Below are 6,000 nucleotides of genomic sequence, written 5' to 3'. Positions count from 1 at the left end.
CAAAGACAGTTTGTGTCCAATCATCCATCCTTTTATGAACACTCATATTTGAGTACACATGGTCTGGTGACAGGGTCTCTTTATTATTGGGAAATAATGGGGTCTGTGTTTACAAGGTGAGAAGTTTACAATTTACATGGATGGAAGAAGCAGATCACATTATCACTGCTCAGTGCCCATACAGTGACTAAACAATGAGAAATGATGGGCGGCTGAGAGAATTGGACACAATTACACATGCGCAGATCAGGTTGCTGTGTCCGTCTCTCCTCTCTGCGCCTCCTCTGTCCCAGCTCCTCCGCACGTCTCCCTCCTCCCTTTCCCGCCAGTCCTCGGTGCGCAAGCGCGGATTCAGTAGGAGGACGGAGAACTGCCTGGGCGGTGTGCTTGTGTCTCAGACAGACTACACCGCATGTCTACCAACTCTCGAATGAGAGGTAAGTAGGAGTGTAGGCTGCTTGTACTCATAGCTGTAGTGTTCAGCTAATAGAAAAGAAGCCTGTGTGTAACGAAAGGATGGAAACTGCTCCAGGTCTCTTAGCACGTGTCAGGACATTTCCTTTACACCTGCTTGTATTTGGACAGGAATTCTCTAGCACCGGTGACCTCCCTAAGGGTTAAACATTTAAAGGTATAGTCCACCTTTTGCAAAAAACGTAATACATGCATCTGCAGTGATCAAATAAAAAAATGTCCATGTGTTACACTTTTACATCGGAGCCTGCAGAGCATTGCAACAGTGAGTGTGACCTGTTGCGATGTGCATTCTCTTCCTGCAGCCGAGGGGTTAGTAGGGAGGTATGTGGGCCCTGGAGGAAGCGGATAATAAAATACAAGTGCGGTCATCAATCCTGCGATTCTTCTTGCCCCCCAGTAGAAGATGGGACTTATAGTCTTCCCATCCTTGTGAATGGACGATGGGTCTGTGGTGCTACGCTAAATTAAAGTGTGACTTCAAGGGCCAGTTGACACTAGAAAGAGCGAGCGTTCTGTTTTTGACAGCGCGTTCATTTCAATAGGTGGACAGACGCACAGGAGCACACTTAAAAAACAGCAAGGCACTAAAACCTCATGGTTAAAGCGGATGTGCCATGGGAAAATAATATTAAAAGCCAGCAGGTACAAATACTGCAGCTGCTGACTTTTAATATTAGGACACTTACCTGTCCTGGAGTCCAGCGCCGACCGTAGCAGAGGACGACCGATCGCTCGTCTCTCTGCTGCTCCCCCCGCCATCCACGCTGAGGGAACCAGGAAGTGAAGCGCTGCGGCTTCACTGCCCGGTTCCCTACGGCGCATGCGCGAGTCGCGCCGCGCCCGCCGATTGGCTCCCGCTGTGTGCTGGGAGCCGAGTGTTCCCAGCACACAACGGGGGGGCGACGGGATGTGACGGAATGCCCGTCTTTTGCCCGTGAATGCCGGGCCGGAAGTGGGTGCAAATACCTGTCTATAGACAGGTATCTGCACCCCCCTCCCCCCTGAAAGGTGTCAAATGTGACACCGGAGGGGGGGAGGGTTCCGATCAGCGGGACTCCACTTTAGGGTGGAGAACCGCTTTAAGGATGAGATCAGGCATGTTCACAACTCCCCGTGCTCACCAGGAAGCTGACACTCCGCAGCGCTCATCACTAAGGATGAGCTCATGCGTGTTCACAACTCCACGTGCCCTGCGCCTGCCAGGAAGCTGACACTCAGCAGCGCTCATCACGGTGAGAAACAGCACAGCCCTGGGCACTGTGAATTTCAGCTGCTCCCCTGGCCGGTCCTTCTCCTCTCCTTCAGTAAGCTGCAGGATGGATGATGGCCACTCGTTTCTGAACCCCTCCCCTTCTCTCTCTCCCGCCCTATGACCAATCCTCTCCCACCTTTAGTCCAGCACGGACAATAGCTGCTAAACTAGAGGTGAGGAGTAAAACCAGAGGGAGGAGCCGAGTGATACCAGGGTGGGCGGGGCCAGCAGGAACAGGTTCTGGAATGGCACGTATAACAATCCTCAGTGGAAAGTAGGACATGGATTAGATGCCTCGTTCTATGTGACTGTCTATTCTCTGATTATGCAGCCTGCAGCTGCTGCATGTACACCATGGGGACTCTCTAGACTAGACTAGAGAGGTAATCTCATGAGGAATAGTTGGGGACAAAGAGCAAGTGAAAAAGGAGGGGGGCAGAGCAAAGTTGATGGGGACAAAACAGAAGACACAGGGTGGGCTTTACTCAGTGGGGTATCTGTCTGCTGAGTGCGGGCGAATGACTAGCCCATGTCTGCTCAGTTTCTGCTGAGCGAACAGACACAGCCCCACTCTACTATATGGGCAGTCAGATTTAGGCCCGGTTCACACTAGTGCGATGCGAGAACCGTGCAAATTCAGTGCGGGTCCGACATCGCACCTGAATCACATAGTGGTTCACACTGAAATCTGAGAACCACTGCAGGTGTCATTGTAAAGCTAACAGCCCCAGATAAGTTTGCAGATTGCAGTGCAAACAATGAAATGGTGCAGGAATCGTATTGGATGGGTGTGAAGAACACCCATGCGATCTGATTCCAGTGCGGACCAAAAAAAGGGTCCTGCACCATTTTGGTGCGAATGCAATGCGATTTCAGCCATACAGTTTGTATGGCTGAAATTGCATCTTAGACATTGCATGTGATGTTCACGCCAATGTGGTGCGAATCGCATGCAATGTCTGGCATCACCCTTTTTTTTTTTTAACTGTCAAATTTTATGAGATGAAGGGTAAAAAAAATGAAAAAATATCGGGCACAAAAATCGGTATCCTATATCGGCCATCGGCCACCCCGATTTCCAATCGGCATCGGCCAGAGAAAACCCATATCGGTCGACCTCTACCTGTGATTAGTGATGCGGAGTGTCAGCTTCCTGGCAGGCGTGTGGTCTTGCGAACACACCTGAGCTCATCCATACTCGTGGTGCCATGCAGTTTGGCGGATACAAATGCGCCGCGTTCCGTTAGGTGTGTGTGCCATTAAAGCGGAGGTCCACCCCATTTCTTTTTAAAGTCAGCAGCTGCTGACTTTTAATGGACACTTACCTGTTTAGCGCGCCCGCGATGTCGGCTGCCCCTCGTGAGAAAATAAGGAAGTGAAGCGTTGCGGCTTCACTGCCCGGTTCCCTACTGCGCATGCGCAAGCCGTCCTCACTGGTCACTGCTGTCTCCTGGGACCAGTGTGTTTCCCAGAAGACAGCGGGGGACGGGAAGGGGCGTGACTCCCCACATCAGACTTCCCGGCATTCCCCTTTACATCAGATTCTGCAGGTTTCCCCCTTGCAGTGCAAGGGGGAACTCAGATGTGAAGGGCAATGCTGCAGACCCTGGTGACCAGAGCCCCCATTACATTAGCGTTCTCTCTTAAATCATGGTCTGCTACATTCCCATTTACGTCAGAGTTCCCTTGCACTGTAAGGGGGGATACTGCAGACTCTGATGTAAGGGGGATCTCTGTGTTGGGTTATATTAATCTGACCTTCATGTAAATGGAGAAATATGTTTTTTGACATTACTACCGTGTTTCCCCGAAAATTAGACCTACCCCGATAATAAGACCTACCATGATTCTCAGGGAGGGCTGCAATATAAGCCCTACCCTGAAAATAAGCCCTAGTAAAAATCTGCTATTTTTTTTAAAATGAAACTTGCATAATGATTACACCGCTGTAAGGTGTGCGTGTCTCCCTTTGCCGGAGGTCTTCTCCTCTCCTCTCCTCATAGCTGACACCCACAGCCTCCCCCTTTCCCAGCACAAGGAGCTGGCCGACATCAGCCTGACAGCGACTCCTCCCTTTGCACTCCTCCCGCCTGATGCCCCTCCCTCCTCAGCGCACGGAGCAAACGGGACACCGGCTCCCTTCTCCTCCCGCATGCGGCCCCTCTCAGTGTGCGGAGCGTGCCGACACTAACGGGACACCGGCTTTCCCCTCCTCCGTTCTTCTCCAGGACGCGGCCCCCCCCTCCTCAGTGCACGGAGCGTTGCCGACACTAACGGGACACCGGCTTTCCCCTCCTCCGTTCTTCTCCAGGACGCGGCCCCCCCCCTCCTCAGTGCACGGAGCGTTGCCGACACTAACGGGACACCGGCTTTCCCCTCCTCCGTTCTTCTCCCGCACGCGGCCCCCCCTCCTCAGTGCACGGAGCAGCCGACACCAGTGGGGATCCCGGAGCAGAGAACAAGAGCCCAAGCACACCATGCGACACCCAGGGGAGCTGCAACAAAGGTATTTCCCACAAAACAATCACAAAGGGAGACACAATGCACCCCACACTGGCACAATTCCTACAAAACGAGTTACATAATTCTATAGGATGGATTTTAAGATGGTTTTTATGACAAAATACTGACTCCTGACTTGACGGGGAGGGGGAGGGGGAGAATTCAGGGGACACGGGAGATGGATAAATGACACAGCAGAAGCACTATGCAATCTATCATGCTTTAAAGGAAATGGATTTTGTCTTTTTTTTTTAGGTTTACAACCACTTTAAGATCATTGTACATACTGTAAATAAATAAGACATCCCCCGAAAATAAGCCCTAGTGCGTTTTTGGTTGCCAAAATTAATATAAGACCCGGGCTTATTTTCGGGGAAACACGGTAGTAGCACTAGCTACATGTTTATAGTTTAAATATTGATATTTGCACTGATTAGCACTGAAAACACACATTTTAGGTACTTTTTTTGCAGTGTCTAAATAATGCGGCTCTGACAGTAAATTCCATGATTTTTGCCAGTAAAAAAAAAAAAAATTGGTGCCGTTTGTAAATTTTGGCGTCCTGCCAGTAAATTTCACTTTGGGGGGTTGGCAACACTTTCACCACTATATATTCCAGCACAAATCGGAAGCATCATTCTTGTTTGTTTGAACCAGCTTGACCTAAACAAACTATTTTCAAATCATCTTAAACCTGGAATTCTGATTAAAGCGGAACTTTACAAATAACTTAATAAAAAATGTACTTTAGCAAAGAACATACATATTCCACACTAATAATTATGCAACCAAAATCAATGTGTGCTGTAATTTGCCTTCAGCATTGCTCCTGTTCCTTCTTGCCGGAGGCTGCTGTTTGCTGGGCTTAACGGTTTCCAAAAACAGATGGGACTAAAATTCCAATATTATCTTAATCTCTAATATATTGAATACAATAAAAACAATTACCGTATTTGCCGGCGTATAAGATGACTGGGCGTATAAGACGACCCCCTAATTTTCCAGGAAAAATGTTGGTTTTGGGATATACTCGCCATATAAGACTACCCCATTCCTACTAGTCTTTCTGGAAGCTGAGGGGTAGCCAGAACAACCGCTGACAGAAACAGGCTTTTTTCAAATCTCACTGTGCCATTACATTACATCACTTGCCCCCACTGTGCCATCACTTGCCCCCACTGTGCCATCACTCACGTTTTGCAGATTCTGGCTTCCAGGCCGATGACAGTCTCCGTCAGGCTGCGGGCGTCCATGATTGCGTCCATGATTTAAAAGCCGCGCCTTCTCCTCAGACTGTACTGTGATAGGCGGAACACACATTTTCCCAGCAGGGCCTCTGTTCAGTGTTCCGCCTATCACGGACGTCCTCTCGTCCGAGGATGAGAAGGCATCCGTGATAGGAGGAACACAGAACAGAGGCGCTGCTGGGAAAATTTGGCTTTTAAAACATGGACGCTCGCAGCAGACGGAGACTGTCATCGGCGTATAAGACGACCCCCGACTTTGGATGCATTTTTTTGCATCCAAAAAGTTGTCTTATACGCCGAAAAATACAGTAGTCTTGAAATGTGGTATGAATGGCCGTGGCCCTTTATTACTGGTATGACAATATATTTACCAATAATAACCAATACTTTTTGACGAGGTAACATTTTTATAACCTTACATAGGTTAACATACCAATAGTTCAGCTTTAAAAGCTCGAACCAACCAATTAATAACAATAAAACCACTATCCCTTTCGGTATAAATGAATGTTTCAACCATTG

The 6,000-nt window shown here is 49.0% G+C and overlaps 1 protein-coding gene across 1 annotated transcript in view; it reads left to right on the top strand.

Annotated features, from left to right (window-relative positions):
* The first annotated feature begins 219 nt into the window (after positions 1-219).
* Positions 220-6,000, top strand: part of TDRD15 (tudor domain containing 15) — a 67,771-nt gene continuing 61,990 nt past the window's right edge. The window contains exon 1 of the mRNA XM_040348527.1: positions 220-437. The gene's annotated coding sequence lies outside the window, so the exon portion shown is untranslated. The remainder of the gene's footprint in view (positions 438-6,000) is intronic.

This window comes from Rana temporaria, chromosome 4 (assembly GCF_905171775.1).
Source record: "Rana temporaria chromosome 4, aRanTem1.1, whole genome shotgun sequence".
NCBI classification, from domain to species: Eukaryota; Metazoa; Chordata; class Amphibia; order Anura; family Ranidae; genus Rana; species Rana temporaria.
Note: the sequence above shows the minus strand (reverse complement) of the source record. Positions and strands in the feature narration are given on the sequence as shown.